The following is a 23,283-nucleotide window of genomic DNA, read 5'->3' on the forward strand; positions in this document are numbered from 1 at the left end:
TCATATGTTTGTGAATTTTTGATAGACCACTTATGGCAGGGATAGTTGGATTTGGGACATATCTAAAGAGGTCTTCATTGATATGTCTCTCCATGAGAAGGTCATAAAGTGAATCATGTACAAACGTGAGCTTCTTCTCTAGGGTAGTTTTATTAATAGTCTTATAAGTCTGTTGGTCTTTTAGCATTTCATCCATGCGGTTCCTGTACCATAATGCATCCATGACCACGATGGCTCCACCTTTATTGGCCGGTTTTATGACAATGTCTTCTCTTCTCCTTAAATCCATCAGGGCAGCATATTCATTGGTAGTTAGATTATGAAACTGCAAATGATTCTTATTTTCCTCCCTCAGTTTACTTACTTCATTCTCGCAAAGACGTATGAACAGATCAACTGATGGATGATTTAAAGGTATGAAGGTACTAGGTTGTTTGTAATTTTGCATTAAATGGGAGTCATTGTTCCCAAAAATATTCTTGAGGCTTACATTTCTTCCAAAGAGTTTAATGTCTGTGACAAATTCATTAAGCTCTGAATGAAGAGAGGGAACAAAGGTAAGGCCCTTTTCCAAAACTTGCACATAGTCATCACTTAAAGGAAAACAAGACAAATCGACCACCAGAAAAATGTCACAACTCTTTATTGGTTCATTTTCTTTAACTCACTTTCTTGACTCAGTGTTCTGTTGTGTTCGTAGGTGTTCCCTTTTATAGGGATTGGAAAAGGGTAGAAAAAAGGGTTATGTACTGCCCCTCCTTGGGTCTAGTGCCACTTGAATTATTGAAGTCAACTTTAGTGTTAAATCTTAGATGATTCAAAGAACCTTTGGCATCTGTTAGGTGGAAGTTCAGATATCAAAGTAGAGCTTGAATTGCTATGTTGAACATTCTTATTAGTAACCTATATGAGTCTGATTGTTGCAAACAATCATTAGTGGAGACCAACAGACTTTAAGCTTTTCAGAACACTAGTTTTTTCATTGATCATTATCTGAAAAATGGTGTAGTTTATTATGCTTCATTGTGCTTTGTCTACTGTTGATTCCTGCTATTGTGTTACTCAACTTTCTTCTAAGCGACCGAAGGTATGACGTGAAGTGTGCACTATACTGTCTTATACTGGAGCATTTGCTTTGACCTATCTATGATTTTTCAATGTTTTATTGGGTATACTTGAGACTGCACTACTAAGCTTCTACGGATTGGTTGATGAACTTAACCTCAACCCTATGACTGGACATATATATGTTTTAAAATGTTTTACTTCCTGTTTTTTTTACTCACTCGTTTATGATTTATTGCTTTTAATAGATGTGGCAATTAGCAGCAAAGTGATTGGCTATGTATCATTATATTAGCCAACTGAAGTCTTTGTACACCAAGATCTGATGAAGGCGAGTTCCACCGAAAGTGCTTATAGTACTTAGACCTGTTTATTTTTATTTTGTTTAATGTTTTATGTTCGCTGATTAAAGTTTATCTTGTTTATTTCATCACTTCAACTGTTTATTAGCTATCAGCTTTAGTCGTGGTGTCGTATTCAGGATTTTTTTTTTCAACACCTGCAAGATGGTCATGTGTGCTTGGGGGTTGTTGTAACCTTTCCATAAAACTTTAGGATTTGTAACAGCTAGGCTTGTTTCTGTATGCGCTTATTCAGTAGTGACTAAGATACTTGGTAGTATTAGCAGTAATAGCAGAAGTACTACTAACAGTACCAGTATTATCAGTAGGGTCTGGCTGTATATGTCAGACTCCTGAAGTAAGATCATCTGTGCAGTCAGCCAAAAAATAAACTAAAAGGTGTAAAAAGCCAAATAATCCAAGTAAAAACACCAGTCCAGGAAGCGAGGCAGTAACATAGGAAGGCTTTTAATCCACAGCAAGTACACAATCACAAAACATTAACGCCAACAAAATGGTACACAGTTGTTTTCGTCCTGAAGTAAAGTTATAACCTTTACTTCAGGACGAAAACGACTGTGTACCATTTTGTTGGCGTTAATGTTTTGTGACTGTGCACTTGCTGTGGATTAAAAGCCTTCCTATGTTACTGCCTCGCTTCCTGGACTGGTGTTTTTACTTGGATCATCTGTGCAGTTACTAACAGGCACAGCTTAGATGTCCTGCAGTATGTATCAGACCCCTGCAGTGAGATCATCTATGCAGTTACTATCAGATACAGCTTAGATGAAAATACTGAGCTGTGAGAAAGTCTACAGTTAGGGTAATGATTTATTTGTGCTCTGACAATACAGAGTATATCATGCAGCCCCAATATTTTTCCTTCTAGATTACTTAAGGTAGATTTACACATGTTGTCATGCAGCAGGGGTATTAGCCAGATTCCTAAGCCATGTTTCCTTAAGCAGCACTTTCAGATTTTGTGTCATGTGTCACAATAAAATGGATTCTTGCTACACCTTTTTATGCTATGTTTAGTCTTTCAAAAATTCTGCAAAATTGCCTAAGATGACTTAGGACTCAACTGATTATATACTGATTAATTTGCAATTGAGCTGTTATTAGCATATTTTACTGAGACTGCAAAATGTGTTTTGTGTCGTATGTCAATGGACAATGTTCATTTTCATTTATAATACTAGACTGCAGAAGTCAGATTTTCTATCAGAATTATTCGTCTGTTGAAATCATATTATATTTAAACAAATATAAGCACAGATATTTTACTTATATTTTATTCTTTCTCTTTTCAGAATCAATATTCTTAAAATTCCTAATTCTTTGTTGCTCAAGTCTTGGTGCTGTATTTCTTGTAATTATCATTATCATTTGTGTGGTAAAGGGGAAGAAACAAAAACAAGGTTCTGTGAAAACTAAAGATGGAAATAAAGGTAGGAAAACACATTTGTGGAAACATCCTAATCTCTGTGTGAATTGTACAACATTACAGAAAAAGAAATATGCAGATCAATAAGAAAAATGCATGTAAGACAAATACAAAAATGCAAGAGAGAAAATGATTTTGTAGGCTTGATGACATTAGTTTTATCTTTCATTAAATGTAAAAGTACTAAATTAGCTTTATATAATGCCAACCATCAAATTTTAAATAATTAGTTTGCACATTGTGACTAATTTTTCTCATTGTCATGTTTAAATGTCATATTCTCAATGTAATACTGGGAAAATCTACTGCAAATTGTATATATTTCCAGACAGACATCCATGTCTTTTAGGCTTCATTTCAATCCATATAAAGCAGCATCGAATGCTACCATTTCTATGGCTTTCACTGGTACTGTATCTGCATACAAAAAAGGTATATTATCCATAAAAAACAATAAAGTAAGAAATAACATGCATGGTTCTTATGGCTTCTGTACATGTCACTGCATTACTTTTCCACAAGTATCAGGTGCCAGAGACAAAAGACACCAAGGAACAAAGCGTTGATTGCTGTTTGCTATAGGAAATTATTCTTGGTGCAGTTTCTAAGTATGTGCCTGCTGAGATTCCATTGTTTTTTGAGATTTATTTCTTCTTCATTTTTATACAGCTGTGGAGTTTGCATATATAATTTCAAGGAGACACATAGGGCTTACTCCACATAAAGGGGTACAGGGGCTTTTCATCCTGCAAAAAATGCTTAAAGCTTAGTTTTCCCCATTCTGAGTCATGGTTCATAGGCTCATAGGTTCATAGACTATTGGTCTGGGGACCCTTATAAGCCTAGCCAAGAATTTTGCCCATGCTCCCTCAAAGTCAGCACCTGTTTTCCCTGTCCAGCAAGGACACGGGTAGGATCCCAGGGGTATATTTACTGTTTCCCATCTAGTTGTCCAGGTTCCTCTTAAAAAGGGATAGAGAGGTACTCTGCTTGACATGAACAGGGAGTCTATTCCACAGATGGGGGAGTCTTTGGGACACAAATCTATCCCACCAACAAGTTCTATTAATGTCACAGGCCAGGTTAAGGCCTTGCATGCAGGTTGCACAAGTGGAGTTTGTCTTACGGATATGCAGCAACTCCATCAAGGCTGGGTCTGAAATGGCCTTGTATGCCAGACACAGGTCACCTCTGAGCATTCTGTATGAGGCTGAGTAGAAGGACAGGGCTTTTAGTCTATCTGTATAGGATAGGTGTTTGAGACCCTGGATTTTCCTGTTGAGGAAACTCTGTGACCTGTCCAGCTGTTGCATATGCTTGGCAAGGTACATGCAGAAGGGGACATTGTACTTGATAATGGGTCTGATAAGGGAGGAGTACAGGGATGTTATGACCTCCTTGTTCCTGGATGAAATACCCCTATTTATGAGGTGGGCCATATAGAAAGCCTTTCGTATGGTGGTCAAACGTCAGGTTGCTATCAACCTGGGTGCCTAAGTCCCTCACATTGTTATTAATGTGATAATTAGTGGGGATGACATTTTCCCCAAAGGAAATGTTGGCATCTAGATGTTGGGGTTACAGCCGAGGAACCAGTTCTGGCATTACATACAAGTGGTGCAGTTAGGTCCAAAATATTATAATCCACATAGTAGCACAGGCAAAAAGCTACACATCTTTTTAAACTAGTATAACTGAAGGGATCATAAACTATCACATCTGTCAAGCCTTTAACAAACTGTGAAATGCCTTTTCTGAGACTACTGTCATCTTAGAAACCACATTACATCAATGTTGTTTGAAATCCTAATGAGATTAACCTATATGTTAACATGTATGTATATATATATATATATGTATATATATATATATATATATATATATATATATATATATATATATATATATGTATATATATACATACTATCAATTGCTACCTCCTCCTCCTTTTTCCCAATCAAAACAGTTAAACTATTATGTTATAATTATGGGTCAGATCTCCTCTACTATGTCTGTGTTTTTAACCCATTATGAGGTATTCCAGTTACAAATTTTCCCTTAGTAGCACTTGTGTGATCACCTAGTAGTACTCCTCTTAGACCTTCCAACCTTTACCCCCCCTTAGCTCTCTCCGGCCTGTCTCCCTCAGATTCTGACAAATATGGATGGACAATTGAAAGGATAACCAAACTATGGTGGTGCAAAGGAGAAATGTAATAAAAACACACTTATATCAAACAAACAAAAAAATCATAAAAGATGAGCGCTTTCATATCAATCTAGGTACTTCATCAGATCTACATTAAGATAGCACTCACACACTTAAATAGTGTTAACAACTAATACTGTAAATCAAGTGACTTTAAAATAGGTTTCAGCGGAATTAACTCATTTAACCCCTTACTGCCTGTGGTTTGTAAAAGCAACATCCACTTTATTTCCTGACATTCAGTTCTAGCAACTATATCCCCACCTCTGGCATATGGCTGACATATCTCTAAAACTAAACATTTAAAATGATGGTCATTCTCTGCTAAAGCTGCATGCTTAGCAAGGGCATTTTTATTACTATTTCTCCATATACTATACAGATATTTATGTATCCGGTCCCACAAACATCTATTTGTTTTTCCCACGTAGAACATTCTACATAGTTCACATGAGGCTAAATACACTATATCACAGGTATCACAATCTGCACATAGCTTGAGCTCAAAGACATGCTCGGTTACTGGATGTACAAACATATCATCACTATTGATATATGAACACATAGTGCAATGATGGCTAGGGAAAGTTCCCAGCCTGTCATAACCCAAATAATGAACTCCATTACTAGCTGGTTTAGTTGATTTATAACAGAACATTCCTTCCAGAGATCTTTGATTCTTGAACGTAAACTGTGGTAGCTCACACAATATTTCTCTGCATTTCATATCAGATTGTAACACTCTCCAATGTTTTTTAATAATGTCACAAATATCAGATGAGTTACTAGAAAAAGTAAGGCACATTCGTCTCCTGCTCATTGAATTCATGGCCCTATTATTAGCAGACTCAATTTCAGAGTTTAAATAAGACTTCATCTGTACCTCAGATATGTCATCCAGTTTATAACCCCTTTCTTTCAAATTACATGATGCCACTTCAAAGGACTCATACATGTGACTATCACATGTGCAATCTAGCAGATCTATAATACTGTCCCTTTAATACATTTCTTTTTACAAACTTTGGGTACATGCTTTTTGCATGCAGTATGTTAATTTGTTCTGCAAGGTTTGCTATACATCTGTGTTTCTATCCCATCAGGGGTCAAAAATACTTGTACATCCAAAACAGAAACCATTTCATTTGATGAGTTAAAGGTGACCTTCAAGAAATTCGTACTGGCATTAAGATACTCCACAAACTCACACAGTGAACTGTAATCATTACCCTAAATGAAAAATACATTGTCTACAAAATGACCATAAAGTAGGATAAACCTGGAGAAAATATTATTCTCATTAAATACATAGTCAGACTCCCACTGGACCATGACCATATTAGCATAGCTATTAGCACAAACAGTGCCCATAGCTATGCCAGTATGTTGTACATAAAATGCTCTGTTATAAATCAACTAAACCAGCTAGTAATGGAGTTCATTATTTGGGTGCTGACATGCTGGGAACTTTCCCTTGCCATCATTGTACTATGTGTTCATATATCAATAATGATGGTATGGTTGTACATCCAGTAACTGAGCGTGTCTTTGAGCTCAAGCTATGTGCAGATTGTGATACCTGTGATATAGTATATTTAGCCTCATGTGAACTATGTAGAATGTTCTATGTTGGAAAAACAAATAGATGTTTGAGGGACCGGATATTTGAACATCTGTATAGTATACGGAGAAATGATAATAAAAATGCCCTTGCTACGCATGTAGCTGTAGCAGGGAATGACCCTCATTTTAAATTTTTAGTTTTAGAGATATGTCAGCACTTGGGCTTCAGACCAGTTGCTTTACATTAGCAAGGTTTGTGATCTGCACTGTAGTGGCAGAACAGGTAGCTTACATCCTTCTAAGTTGGGAACTGCTGATTGAGGGCTCAGTGTCTGTTATTCTAAAAGTGTATTAATTCTGGTTTAAGCACTTGGGCTTCAGCCAGTTATTTTTCATTAAAAGGGTTCGTTGTCTGCACTCTTGTGGGAGGAGAGGCTGGACTCTGCCCTTCTGAGCTGGGAATTTCTGGTTAAAGGCTTATAGTGCCTGCATATTTGAACTGCTTCTTACTGTAATTGGTACACCTTGTTTGCTGTAGCGTAGACTAGATCCAGACCGGCTGAATCTAGCTTTGTTTGTATGCTTGTTGTTTGTTTGCTTGTTATTTCCCTGAAATGCTAATACCACCTAAAACACGGCTTTTCAGCACTTCTGTGGATCCCTAGTGATATCTGTATTGCTTACTGTACTTATTTCCTTGTTTCACTTAAAAGAAAGTTACTGTTTGTCGGTTTTGCATTTAAGTTACCTGTAACACATTGCATTTAAGTTACCTGGCACTTGCTCACTAAAGCAATTATATAAGTCAGCACTAAAAAATTAAAAGCACTGCACCCTCACAAACTCCCCTTGAGTACCTTGTTCCCCATTAGCCCTTTTTTTCAATTATAAAGGAATTCCCAATACTATTTTAGCATGTCCAAAGGTCAGTTGTCAATCTCCTCTCCGGTCCAGCTGTTGAATCTGGGAATCTTGAGGCAATGTTACAACTGCCTCATGTACACAGACAACCCTCTCCTCCTCCCAACAAATTCCAACACATTTGAGAGATGCATCCATATAGCCATACTGGAGGCTAAGCTCTCTCACTCAGTACTGGCATAACCAGTCAGGAGGAGAAGGAAACCACACTCACTACAATTCCAGTCTCACGTAGACCCACCACGACAGCAAACCAAACACATAAACAACCAAAAACATACTCAGAGGCTCTAAATAAAAATCTGCCTAAGCAGCAGAGACCTCCAAAGCAGACACCCAAGCAACTGCTACCCCAAAACAAAACACGTGCAACACATAGCTCACAAAGCCAGTGTGCTGAGCAGTCACAGCCCTTAAGGCTAAACAACACACCTGATACACTTGTAATAGGTGATTCTATCATCAGGCACACTGACGTCCTGCTCACCAGGCTGAATAAGGAGAAGGTCACGGTGAGCTGCCTGTCGGGCGCTAGGATCCGCCACATAACACAAGCACTCAGGTCACTCCAAGGCAAGTACAAATATGACTCAGTCATTGTCCATGCTTGTGTGAATGACCTGAGACGTACCTCCCTGGATTACATGAAAAGAGACATAGAGGAGCTCTCTAAGCATGTGGCCCAGGCCAGTATGACCCTGACCTTGAGTAGCATCTTACCCTCACTAAGAATGATGACACAATATGAAGACAAGATGATCAATTTCAACAATTGGCTTAAGTATTGGTGTCATTCAAAGGGGATCCAATGCCTGTCAGCCTGGGATGACATGCTCAACAAGCCACGATGCTTCGCTAGGGATGGCTTGCACCTGTCACCCCTGGGCTTTCGGATATTGGCAAAGGCTCTTGCTACCCCCATAGTGCCTTTTTTAGGCAATGCTCAAAAGACAAACCCACCTCCATAGGTATCACAAGGGATAAGAAACTAAGAGTAATGCTACTCAATGCCAGAAGTCTAAACCTCAAGATGCACACACTCAAAACTCTCCTTAGCATGGAGAACATCAATATCTGTGCAGTAACAGAAACCTGGTTCAAGGCTCCCAAGAGCACCCCAGCACTACCAGGTTATACCTCATACCATGCTTTTCGGCCCCATGACTTCGACCGAACCACAAAAAGAGGGGGAGTATCAATATTCGTCAAAGATACCCACACCTCCAGGTTGGTGGCACAGCACGAAGCATCAGAGACTATCCATGTGCAACTAACAGTGGGTAAAATTGCCTTCCAGTTTATAGCCTGCTACAGACCACCCTCCCAATCCCAGGAACCCCCCTCGGCCTTCCTGAGAACACTGGAAAATATGAAGGTCTCTCCAAACACCATTATATTGGGCGACTTCAACTACCCAAACATAGACTGGCAGCATTACTCTAGCTCCAACACCCTAGCCCAAAGGTTCCCAGAATTTATAAACTCAAATGCTATGGAACAACTTGTTACCACTCCCACAAGAGAGGAAAACATACTGGACTTGATCATCACCAACATGGGGACTCTATGCTCCAGACCAGAAGTGTATCCCTCACTGGTAAGATCAGACCATAAACTAATCTCACTGGATATTCACATCCCGACCCCACCTCCTGCCCAGAAAACCACAGTGAAAAACTTCTCTAAAGCAAATTTCACACTCCTCAAAACTGAGGTGGAATCCTTCAAAGCCCCCGGGCTTGTGGAAAATACGGCCCAGACCACAAAATCCTTTATAAATGCATTCTATGAATAGCGTTAGGAATGCATGGATCATGCAATCCCAAATAAAACCAAGACCCAATCCTCCAAAGGCAGACGTCCTGTCTGGTGGACTCCAGCCATAAACAAACTATACAATAGAAGGAGGAAGCTAATAAATGATAGAGCAAAATCCCAAAAAGGGAAGGCATCTCTGATCAGTATTAGCAAAAAACTACGGGCACTCATAAAATCATCTAAGGCCAGCTTCGAGAGAAAAATTGCACAGGACACTAAGGATAATCACAAGGCTTTCTTTAGTTATATTAGGAACCTGGGTGGGAATTCCCAGATATGCTCAGAATTAGTCCAAAATGACAAAAAATACACCGAACCCACAGACATTGCCAACATCCTAGCTGACAGGTTCAGCGCAAACTTCTCCCCCCCTCCCCACCAAAAGGGCAAATATCTATCCCAGCAGAGTGCTGCCCCCCTGACATCTCAGATGCTCAGGTAAGAGCCACCCTCTCCAAAGCAAAAAACACAGCATCAATGGGACCAGACGGTGTCCCGGGCTGCGTCCTACATGAATTCCAAGAAGAGCTAAACCCAAACATAAAACTACTGTTCAATCTCAGCCTTACTACAGGATATGTACCCAAAGAGTGGCATACAGCAACAGTGGTCCCTCTCCACAAAGGTGGTGCCTCAACGGATCCTGGAAACTATCAGCCCATAAGCCTGACTAGCTTGGTCTGCAAAGCTATGGAAAGGATCATCATGGACCTCATAAATAAAGATATTGAGGACCTACAGACACTGGATCCTACCCAGTTTGGCTTTGTTAAGGGCAGATCCTGCCTCTTAAACCTGGTTGATTTCTTTGAAACAGTCACTGTAATAAAAATCTGTATGAACAACTACTTTGTATCAGGCATAAAAAGGGTTAAACTATCTTGTGTGCAAAGAAAGAATTTCTAAAAGAACTGTTTGACCTGCTTAAATAGGCCGACCATGAAAGAATGTGCAGATGTTAACCTGCAGGCCGAGAAAGAACAGAACTTGTAATTATCTTATGACCCTTGCATATTTCTGTCTTAACTGAAACTGACCCTTGCATATTTCTGTCTTAACTGAAACTTAGTGTCTGATAAACATCTTGTTGAGTATGTGTGTGTACGTGCAGAAGGGGCTATAAAACCCCCTGCAGTTTGTACAGAAGTTAGACTGCTGACATTCCACCATTGATGTGGCAGGTCTCAATGCATGTAAATAAAGCTTTTATTTGCTTAGCAAAATCGCTGTGTTTCTTCTGGTGAATGTTGGAGAAATAAGTGTTTTTCTTTTAACATTTTCTGGCGCCCAACATGGGGCCACCTCTTCACAGTGCGAATCACACAAGAGGGACTGAAAACCTGTACAGGAAGGGAGAACAAATCACGGACTCCCTGATAAGTGAAAGACCTCCGATGAAATCTTGTCGTAAGTAGAGGCCAGTCGCTCTTGATTCAATCTGCGAGACGGTGACGAACGAAAGGGCGGAAGACTCACAGCAAGGTAATCGTTCCCTTTTTTTTTTAATAAACGGATAGTGAAAAAGGAAGGGACTAGTCATAAGGGACAATTGTTTGTTAAAAAAGGACTATCTTTAAGTAAAAATTCTAAAGATAGCTAGAGATCTTAGGAAAAAGGAATACTTTCTCTTTTAAATAAGGGAAATGGGAACAGGAAATAGTTGCTGTTCAACAGCAAAAATTGAAGTTAGTGAAGATGAACAACATATGTTTAAACTACATCCAAAGAATTTAAAATATTTAGACAAATGGAAGACAGAGTATCAGTTTTCAGGCAAATTAGATAAGTACCAATGTCAGAGGTTGGTAAGGGACCTGCACAGAGATGCAGGTATTAGAGTAAGAGACCAAAAAAAGGTGGGATTCCCCCAAGCACAAAAATGGCTTGAGGAGGCAAACAAAATATATCTTAGTAAAAACTCGGTTAAGAAGGATGATTCAAGTGCAAAATCTACATTTTTTGCTAATAAAGATAATGACAAAACCACCGTACTTACTCGTCGTAATCCTTCAGCCCCGCCCTACCTCGTGGAAGGAGCGGGAGGGGGAGGGGCGGTTGATCCGCCACAATACCAGGAAACTGAAAAAGATAAGGTCCCCTCCATCAATTATCCTCCAATACCGCCCGTAACGCTGCAAAAACTCCTGGCACTTCTAGGGAACTGAGAAACCGAAAGGTAGGGGGAGGTGACTGGAAAATAAAGGATAAATCGGTACCAGATAGCGAGGGCGAATACCCTTTGATTCAAGTAGCAAATCCACTGGCGGGTATGGACGGACAGGGTCCCACGATCCTGGTTTACTGCCCATGGACCAAAGAGGACATTAGAAAAGCCGTAGAAGGAATCCCCCACCCAAAAGACAACATTAAGAAATTTGCAGATGACATGCACGGTATGCAAATAAGTTATAAACTTAATAGTATTGAATGTGAACAGGTACTCCGACAGATTTTAGGTCCTGACTGGCACCTTATCTGTGAAAATTAGAAACCCTTTACGGGGGACGGGGAGCCTCTTGGTCATGATCCAGATTAGATGCCCTCCATAAAACATAGGCCTCACTTACTCCATAACTAATCCAAAACCTTTAGGACAACTTGAGAGGGGACCTTTAATCCAGTTGCCTACTATCTGCTCACCACCGTAACCATATTTTAAAATCTGTCTCAATTTTCCTATTGCACTACTTTAATAACTGCACTAAGAACTGTAGTTAAACTGTTAGGTTATAGTAACTAAATTGTATGTAATTTGTATTTTCCTATTTTTCCTTTCTGTTATTTTTATTTTTATTTTTATTATTATTTCACTTTTTTGTAACTATATTGTCTCATACCTTTGTGGAGCTTTTCTCCCCGGGCCTCCGCTGAAAATGGACATGTATCCAGTCGGACTATCCTGGTCAACAAATGTAAAATAAATAAATAAATAAATAAATAAATAATGATACTGCAGAATTTGAGAGGCAACTTAAAAAGTTACTTGAGCGGGTCGCAGAAAAATGGAAGGCACGTGCGGACTGGAAACGCATTAATCAATGCGTACAGTCTGATGACGAGAAAGTAGACCATTATTTACAGCGTTTAACTGTTATTTTTGATGACCATAGTGGCATAGAAGTGCCCACTAATCAGGAGGCAGACTCATCATATGAACAACAGTTAAAGAATGCCTTTTTGAAAGGGTGTAGATCTCCGATTAGTAATTTTATTATTAAACATATGACAGACCATAGAACAGCATGGTTACAACCACTGTTAGAATATGCTAGGCATGCAGAGAAGTTTATAGTGGATAAAAAGAAGAAACAAGCACAGACCCTCACGGTTAATTCAGATGGCACGATTATGTTGCTGCAAGGTCAACCTAATAGGGGCAGAGGAAGGGGCAGAGGCAGGGGGCTAGGAAATGTAGGACACTCTGAGGATTATGAGGGAAGGGTAAGGAGGGGGGGAATGTTTTAAGTGTGGCAAAAAAGGACATTTTGCAAGGGATTGTCGTAGCTTGGGACAACCGGGTACCTCACAAGCACCGGCACAGTCCTCAGCATGACTATATGATGGTGAGGAAGAGAGGCCGGGGCCACCAGATGAAATTATGGAGGGTTATGAGGAGGAGAACGAGGAAATCAAAGGGGAATGTGCAGGATGGGAACATGAGCAAAGCAGTTTTTCTGCTGATGGAGAATATCAAGTTGTCAACTTGACAGCATTAGCGTCAACTATGCAACTAGAGGTGCAACCTGTGATTAGTTTGCAGGTTAAAGGACAAGAAGTAGAATTCTTGTGTGATTTGGGAGCAACTAGGACCTTGCTAAAACATACTGCTGTGCCATCTGATGCAGCCACGAGCGATTATGTATTAGTAAAAGCGGACGGATCTATAAAGAACCGCTGTCTCAACCGCTGTGGTTCACAGACCCTCAAACAAACCAGACCATTAGGTTTCGTGTAATTATTTCACACATTTGCCCTGTTAATTTGTTAGGAAGGGACCTAATGCAGGTTTTTTGTATAGCGGCAGTCCCCACAGCCCATGGCATACAGGCCAAGTGAGTACAATTTGAAGCTGCATTTTTGCACGAAAGGCAGGGAGATTTACATTACTGGTATAGTAATGATTTGGTCTCTACAGGTCCTCAAAGCGTAACAAATGACTTACTTAATTTGGCTTTAAGTAAGTATGGTCATCAACCACCAGTGAAGGCAGAACAGTTGCACTGTACAATGTACTATAGGAAATTAATAGGTCCTGATACGGTATATGAAACACTGTTTTTTAAATATAAAATCACGAAGATTGTTTTAAAGCAGCTGTACTGAGATAAATTAGGAAACTCTGCAGCCACATGCAGTCTCACGAAAGATATGCTGGCACTTTTTAGGCGTAATCTTACACCGCATGTATCTGTAATGAAAGAGGAAGGACAGGCTTGGGTCTCTGTAGGTAAAAAGGTAATGGAATGGAGTACCTTGTCGGAAGAACAGTTACAAAGCAGGGGGGTTCAGGTACAAAAGTTGAATTGGGTTACGCAGGCTAGACCTACAGTACATTTGAGGGAAGATAGGGCATTGCCCAGCTGACTTTTCATGCTGAGTCTGCAAGAAGAAAATGATTTGCAGACTATACCACAGTCTTTGTGGTCGACTGGGCAGCATGATATAGGATTAATGAAAACAGCAGGTGCGGTCAAAATCACACCTAAATCTGATTATAGACCACACAAATGACAGTACCCGTTGAGCAAAATAACAGAAGGAATAATTTATCCAGTAATTGAAACATTACTACGGGCAGGGGTCTTGATCCCGTCCGCAGATTCACCATGTAATACGCCTTTGTTTCCAGTAAGGAAGCCGGACGGAACTTGGAGGATGGTACAGGATTTACAGGTTGTTAATGCAGCCATAGTACCAAGGGCCCCGGTAGTTCTGGATCCGTCTGTCCTACTGAATGATATCCTTCCCACAAACCAATATTTTACAGTTATTGATATCAGTAATGCATTTTTCTCTATCCCATTACATGAGGATAGCAGGTTTTGGTTCGCCTTTACATTTATGGGCAAATGTTACACATACACACGATTACCTCAAGGTTACTGTGAAAGTCCTACTGTATTTTCTCAAGAAATGTCAGCGAACCTGGCTCAATTTTCACCGAAGCATGGAAGCCATCGATTACTGTACGTAGACAACATCCTGCTGACTGCCCCTACAGAATCTGCCTGTAAAACGGACTCCCTGCGGCTTCTACATTTTTTAGCAGAAGAAGGACACAAGGTAAATAAGTTTAAATTACAATTTTGTAAACTAGAGGTACGCTATTTGGGTTATTTAATATCTAACCAAGGCAGGCAACTTGATGGCACTAGAAAGGAAGCTATTCTCCAGGCAACTATGCCCCTCACAAAAAAGGAAATTATGTCATTTTTGGGGATTACTAACTTTTGCCGTAGTTGGATACCTAACTATGCTGAGGAAGTAGGTCCTTTATCGGATCTGATCTTTGCACTCCTAATGGCGGCAAACGATCCCATTTCTTGGATGGATAGGTCCATCCAAGCATTTACTCAGATCAAACAATTGATAGTAAGCTCAGCAGTTCTAGGTTTCCCTGACTATTCCAAACCTTTTATTCAAACTGTGGACTGTAAAGGCGGATATATGACATCCGTCCTGTTACAGTCACATGGGGACAAACTCAGACTCCTGGCTTTTTATTCAAGTAAATTGGACGCTGTCGCGCGATCATTACCACACTGCATGCAGGCAGTGCTGGCGATGGCATTGGCCATTCAAGCTTCGGCGACACTTATTTTATTTCATCCACTAACCTCGTGAGTACCGCATTTGGTAGCAGTGATTCTGCTGCAGGATAAGTTAACTTTTCTATCTCCAAGCAGACACTTATCGTGTATGACTATTTTGTTGTCTCAACCTCACATGACTATAGAACGATGTACTACCCTAAACCCGGCTACTCTCCTCCCCACACCGGCTAATGGAACTCCACATGTGTACCTGGACATGATTCACGTGAATGTTTTACCTAGACCTGACCTTAAAGATCAACCCTTACCAAACACTGACTGGACCTTATTTGTAGATGGGTTGGCCCGTAAAAATGAGATAGGTAACATGCAAGTAGGTTATGCAGTGACAACTGGTACACACATCATAGAAGCTAATCCTCTACCCAAGAACTTGTCCGCACAAGCAGCGGAATTAATTGCTTTGACCAGGGCATGCGCATTGTCAGAAGGTAAAGCAGCCACTATCTATACAGATAGCCAGTATGCTTTTTCTACGGTGCATGTCTTTGCCCAGCAATGGAAAAACAGGGGAATGGTTACTGCTTCGGGGAAAGAAATCATGCATAAAACCCTCATCTTGTATCTTTTACAGGCTATCCAACTACCTAGTAGACTAGCGATTTGTAAATGCGCGGCCCACACTAATGCTAAAGATCCGGTAGCACTGGGAAACGCCCTAGCTGATAAGACCACTAAGGAAATTGCTTTAACATCCACTTTTGCACTTGAAACAGATTTACAACCTTCAGATAATCTTAGTTTACATACCTTACGGGTCATGCAAGAATTAAGGACTAAACAGGAAAAGCAAAAATGGATGAAATATGGGGTGACACATGAGCAGGGGGTTTATATGGGACCAAATGGTAAATACGTTTTACCAACGAATTTATTTCATTATGCCTCCCTCATTACTCATGGGCCATCTCACAATGGTCCAGCAGCTATGGTTCAGGTAGTGCAACAAGTATTTTGGAGTAAAGGCTTTGTAGCGTATGTAAAACATTTTTGTCTGTCTTGTCTTGTCTGTGCTCGTTTTCATGGGCAGGGTGGTATACGTGTTGCACCGGCAACCTTCCCAGTCCCACCCTATCCCTTTCATACCATCTGTATGGATTTCATTGAACTTACCCCTGCACAGCAGAAAAAGTTTGTATTAGTTATCATTGATGCGTTTTCTAAATGGGTTGAAGCATTTCCCGTCACTCATCCGGATGTTTCAACAGTGGCAAAAATTTTAACGAATGATATTATTCCACATTTTGGAATTCCAGTATGCATCTATTCTGATAATGGCACTCATTTTGTTAATCAAGTTATACAGAAATTGGCTGTTGTTTTCAAAATTGACCTTAAACACCATTGTGCTTACCATCCGCAGTCAGCCGGGTTGGTCGAACGTCATAATGGTATTCTCAAAAGTAAGTTACGAAAACTCATGGCCGAGACACATCAGTCTTGGATTACCTGCTTACCTTTGGCACTCCTCTCCATGCGGACCACACCTATCTCCAAAGATATTACGCCATTTGAACTCCTTTATGTTCGCCCCTATTACGTCCCACAATGGCAAGGGATATTGCCTGTGGAACTTGAGGGGCGTGAGGAGTTAGTAGATTACATTAGGAAATTGCTGACAAAAACTAAAACACCTCTAACAAATGATTGCTTTTCAGATCAACAGAGGAGCAGAATTCTCGAAGTTAAGCCTGGAGATTGGGTCTGGATCAAGATAATCAAGAGAAAAAACTGGGCTTCACCAAAGTGGGAAGGTCCATATCAAGTGTTGATTTCAACTCCTACTGCGGTTTGAATAAAAGAACGAATGTCGTGGGTCCACCTAACACATTGTAAACTGGTGAAACAGTTTGAACTGGACAAAATCCTCGGTCTCTCTGAGGAACCTTAAAAAGTGACAAAGGGGGGTGGTATTTTAATTATTTTTGAGTACGATTGTGTTTTTTTTATTATTTTAAAATATTTTTGTGTAGTTGTGTATCCATTTTAGTATTCTTCGAATGAAGAAATGAAGTATCTCGTACCTGAAAGAAGACAAAGAGACAATGATAATACACGGGAGCAGCCTTTCTCACAGAAATATTGTGCAATAATTTTGTTAACAATCATTGTGATTTCTGTGTTTCTGTTTTGGCCATTTTTATTTTCAGATGCTGTTAGTCGAACTAAAAGGAACATGAAAAACATAGTTCGGCATCCACCCTTTAATACATATCAGGCTGCCAAATATGCTTATGCATCATCTCTTAATGTGTCAAATTGTTGGGTATGTACCGCCATACCCACTGTCCATGGAGGGCTAATGTTGGGTACAATCCCTTTGGGGGCAAATGAAACATGGACAAATTTAATATTTGAAACTTCAAATGTTACTTCAAAGGACAGAATAGCGTTACAGTTGTTCGGACGTCAAAATGGAACTGTGTGTTTTCAAAAATTGGGTAAAATTAAAGTAGGATGGAGTTTTTGTAATGTAACTGTTCCTTATAAATGTAATAATGACTCCTACTGTAACACCACTTATGATTCATTTTGTGAACTTATGCATAAAACATATGAAGAGGGAAGGAATAACTCTGTCCTCTTTAGGCAATTGATAATAATTGATAAAAAGGTATTTCATTCCAAACAAGGCTATGTGCACAGCAATGTAACCACTAAAGTGGAAAACTGTTATTTTATATGTGGTAAAAAAGCTTATAAGTGGCTACCCGGCAATTGGTCAGGTAGTTGTTTTTTAGGTTATTTGGTACCAGCAATAAGACATGTATTTACACTACCCCAAGGTAAAATACGAAATGTACGTACTGTTAATAGACCTATTAATCCCATAGGTAAAATCGATGCCTCCTGGATCTACCATCATGATTTAGCCCACAGTAGCAGTAAGGGGATATCACATATGGACTTGGGTGATGATGTGATTTCTGGTGCTGGTATTCTTCCAGCATATGGGACAGTAAAATCTATTTGGGAACTCAGAAAATTGTCAAAATTGTTGGAGACTTTGAGTAATGCAACTTTTTCTGCGCTAGAATTGGTGGTGGACGAATTGACGGCAATGAGAACAGTAGTGTTGCAGAACCGTGTGGCGCTTGATTTCACCCTAGCGGCGAAAGGAGGTACTTGTGCTCTTATCCAAGAGGAGTGCTGTTCGCTTATCCCGGATAATCAGCACGAAATTGAGAATCACCTCGAAATTATTCAGAAGGTGTCTGAGCTGACAAAACCAGGACAAAATCCTTTGACTGAATTTTCCAGAACTGGTTCGGAAGTTGGGGAAGTGTTCTTATGAACATTTTAATTGCTGTATGTGTTGGTGCCATTATATTCTTGTTTCCAGGTTGCTGCTGTATCCCGTGCATCCGAATGTTAATGTGTAATGTAATAACTGCCAATATGACAAAAACTTACTATTATGGGTACAAAGGATATGAATCAAATGAAAAGTTGTATGACCAGGATGTGTAGTGAAATATTTTGCTGAAAAAAAGTGTTGTTAGGGGGGAAATGTAATAAAATTCTGTATGAACAACTACTTTGTATCAGGCATAATAAGGGTTAAACTATCTTGTGTGCAAAGAAAGAATTTCTAAAAGAACTGTTTGACCTGCTTAAACAGGCTGACCATGAAAGAATGTGCAGATGTTAACCTGCAGGCCGAGAAAAAACAGAACTTGTAATTATCTTATGACCCTTGCATATTTCTGTCTTAACTGAAACTGACCCTTGCATATTTCTGTCTTAACTGAAACTTAGTGTCTGATAAACATCTTGTTGAGTATGTATGTGTACATGCAGAAGGGGCTATAAAAACTCCTGCAGTTTGTACAGAAGTTAGACTGCTGACATTCCACCATCGATGTGGCAGGTCTCCATGCATGTAAATAAAGCTTTTATTTGCTTATCGAAATTGCTGTGTTTCTTCTGGAGAATGTTGGAGAAATAAGTGTTTTTCTTTTAACAGTCACCAAGGCCATTGATGAGGGGAAGGTGGTCCACACAGCCTACCTTGACCTCGCAAAAGCCTTCGATACAATACCCCACTCGGGCATTATAGATAAGCTCACCAGCTTAAATATAAACCCCATATGTCACTAGATGGGTTGAAAACTGGCTCAAGGACAGAACCCACATGGTTAGAATTGCTGGAGCCATGCAAGACTCCAAACCAGTTACAAGTGGCGTCCCACAAGGCTCAGTCCTGGGACCTCTCTTGTTCGGTATATATTTCTCGGAGTTACAGGCCAACACGGAAGGACTGTGGCTGACCAAGTTCACAGATGACTGCAAACTGGGCGCCATAATCAACTGTCCAGCCAATGCAAGCATCCTCCAAAAGGGCCTCATAGAAACAGACAACTGGTGCCAGAGCCATGGCCACAAGCTAAATGCCAAAAAGTGTATAGTCATCCCCCTTTGGCATAAACAAAGTGCCCACAAATTACCACATAGGTGATAATCCATTAAGTACAAAAGAAGTAATTAGGGACCTGGGGACCCAAGTTGATAGCAGTCTCTCATTTGACAACCATGTGGCCAAAGTAGTTAGAAAAACATTTTATATAGCCCACCTAATCATGAAGGGATTCACATCTAGATCAGGGGAGGTCATCGTGCCTCTTTACTCATCCCTCATCAGGCCCATAATTGAGTACAATGCCCCTTTTGGGATGTACCTTACCAGACACCTGCAGCAATTGGAAAGACCCCAAAAGTACCTCACCAAGAGGATCAAAGGGCTCAAACAGATGCCATATGCTGCCCGGTTAAAGAAACTCCAGCTCTATTCAGTGGCATACCGCCTGTTCGGGGCGATCTGTGCCTGACGTATAAAGCCATGTCCAACCCGGAATTAATGGACATGCTGCACCTCAGAAAATCCAAATCCCATCGAGCTACGCGCTCGAGAGACTTGAACCTCAGCACTGAAATAAATAGGACATGCTGGAGGGACAGATTCATAACCCAGAGGCTCCCTTCACTCTGGAATAAAATCCCAGTCCAGGTTAGGCAGAGTCCCTCATTGACTCTCTTCAAGAGGAATCTTGATGAGTGGGTGGGAGATCGTAGGTTTAACCCGGGTATCACTTCTGTGTCACTGTTAGACAGCGGCACAGTATACTAACCTCGAAAAAGGGCATAGCAAAATTAATTTAAAATGGGTGGCGAAAGCCAAACACATTCTGGCTAGGCTTATAAATGCCCTAGAGCAGATAGCCTAGTATGAACCTATGAATCTATGAAATGCTAGAGGAGGGGATATAGTTACAAGAACTGAATGTCAGGAAATAAAGTGGATGTTGCTTTTACAAACCACAGGCAGTAAGGGGTTAAATGAGTTCATACATCTGAAACCTATTTTAAAGTCAAGTGATTTACAACATTAGTTGTTAACACTATTTAAGTGTGTGAGTGCTATTTTAGTGTAGATCTGATGAAGTACCAAGAATGGTACGAAAGCGCTCATCTTTTACGATTTTGTTTGTTTAATATGTGTGTTTTTATTAAATTTCTCCTTTGCACCACTTCAGTTTGGTTATCTTTTCATTTGGTATTTTTTCTGCGACTGAATTGTGCTCCATTGTTTTATTTTTTGCTTCTAATCTTTGTTTGGAGCATGGTGTAAAGTGCAAGCAGAGAGTTTGACTCTACACCTGAGGCTAACCAGTTAGCTACTTTTATGGGACGCCTTGATCGTCTAATCCTCTGTTGTCTGTGGATACTACTAGTTTGAGTATATATGCACATGAGGTGAGACCACACAACTACAATGAGTTTTTACAACTGTTTTGTTCCACTGAGAACAACCTTTACAGGTTCAAGAGGCTACAGTGGCAAAGGCTGCATTTTGAAGCCTGCCTACGGCATAAAGTAATATCGAGAGGTCTTAGGATCTGTAAAATGCCTACTTACGGTAATTCTCTTCCTGATTTGTTAAAAGAATGGCAAATCTATAACCTTGAAGCCAGTGCTGGTTACTTAAGATTGTTAATGAAATATTTTACCCCCATTAAAGAACAGCTACGTAAAAGCATTTCTGATGATGTTTCTAATATTAATAGCAATATAGATTATTCTAGCTATAAACACAAATTGGATGAACTTTTTTCAGATGTGGACTTGTATGAAAAATGCCTGACTGAGACCAAAAAAAAGAAACTGTTCTGTGACATTAAAGATTTTACTACAGAGCATATTTTTTCCTGGATTGAAGAAAGAGCAGACAATCAGAATTCTAGTTATGCACATGCTGTGAAAAGCACTGGTTCCTCTGGCAATGAGGCACTTACGCTTAACAGCGGACTTGAATCTGATGTTTCTTTTCAGGAGCATGTGCTGTTAAACACAGTTGAAACGAGCACATTCTCTAAAGATTTGCTTACGCCGTCTGTAAATACAACAGCGCCTTTACTGTCGGTCTGGTCCTGTTTCGTTTGGGATAGAAGTGTTAACAAGTTGTAATAACAGTGATGGGGCAACACATCAACTTCCAGTACACATTTATTATGATTAGCAGCACCAGAACTGTTGAAGCCGAAAGAGAGAGGGCGTTCGGCGAGTTGTACTCACCTTTACAAGAAGAGGCAGAATTTGGTGGCACCAGAGACAGAACAAGTGGTGCAAACAAAATACTCAGAACTTAGTGTTTAACTTATCAAGTGTGACACTAAGTCCAGAGCAGCTAAAGGTATTGAACTATGGTCTCAATTTTATACCTACCAGCTGTTCTAGTCTTACAGACACTTTACATGATCTACGTTCATTTATTCGTAACTTGTCTTTGAGATTGTGTTATGGCAATACTGTTGGTAAACTTTTTCATTTTAAGAAACCTGGTATGTTCATACCTGTGAATCTGCTTTTGGTGGAAGCCTTTTACAAGCTTTGTCAAGAATATATTTATGAGTATTTTCTGAATAAGAGGCACTTTGGTTTTAAAAATCTCAGTAGAACTGAATTCTCTGCCTTAAAGGAATTAATGTCATCTGATGTTCTATGTTTTAAGCCAGCTGATAAGGGAGGAGGGATTGTGGTTTTTGATACTGTTCACTACTCACAGATTATGTGTAATATGCTTAGTGACATTAATACTTATCTGCCACTCACGGAGCCACAGGCACAAAAATTAATGACTAGAGTGTAACAGTGTGTTGAAGATCTATTGATGGAAGGAACCATAGACAAACAGTTCTATGATTATTTGTTAGTAGAATACTCAGTTGCACCACAAATCCATGGGCTCCCGAAACTACCTAAGAATCCCACTGATCCACCCATGTAACCTATTGTGTCTGGTAAGGGTTGGGCAACTGAGGCACTCTCCATATATGTGGAGAAACAAACTAATCCTATACTCAATGGAACTGAGTATGTTTTAAAAGATACAAAATATTTTTTTACAAAGACTCAATGAATGGAGGTTAAAGGAATTTAAGAGTGATGTGTTACTTGTCACAATAGACGTAGTATCACTTTTACTTGTATTCCCAATGGCACAGGGGTAGATTTTGCCAGACTTTTCTTAAGTCATCATAGTGCTTTTAGTACTAATAAGATTAATTTGGTCTGTTCCCTTTTGGATATTATTTTAGAGCCTAACCTGTTCATGTTTGAGGATTTCATTGATTTATCTAAAGCCTTTGATATGGGTAATTATCAACTCCTCCCACACATACTGAAATCCCTTTCACTTTATTCCCTAGCCATAAATTGGTTCAAATCTTACCTTGAAAACTGGAAACAGGCTGTACTCTGGCAAAATAAATTCTCTTAATAACCTTTCTATTTCCCTCATGTTCCACAGGGCTCCATTTTAGGCCTACTCCTATTTTCCATTTATATTAATGACCTTCAGTCAGCTATCCCACACACCACCTGCATTCAATATGCAGATGACTCTAATATTATCTGTACAGCCACCTCTCAAACTGAACTTAAATCTCTTACCCAAAAAGCTTTCAACATTGTAGAACAATGGTTCGCAAACCGCTGCCTCCTCCTTAACCCCCAAAAAACTAAACTGTTACTCTTCACACCAACCCGAAACTCCACCCCTATTCACCTCGCACTCACATCTAATGA

The sequence above is a fragment of the Protopterus annectens genome, chromosome 1.part1 (genome assembly GCF_019279795.1).
Source record: "Protopterus annectens isolate FY-2018-M chromosome 1.part1, PAN1.0, whole genome shotgun sequence".
NCBI lineage: Eukaryota > Metazoa > Chordata > Ceratodontiformes > Protopteridae > Protopterus > Protopterus annectens.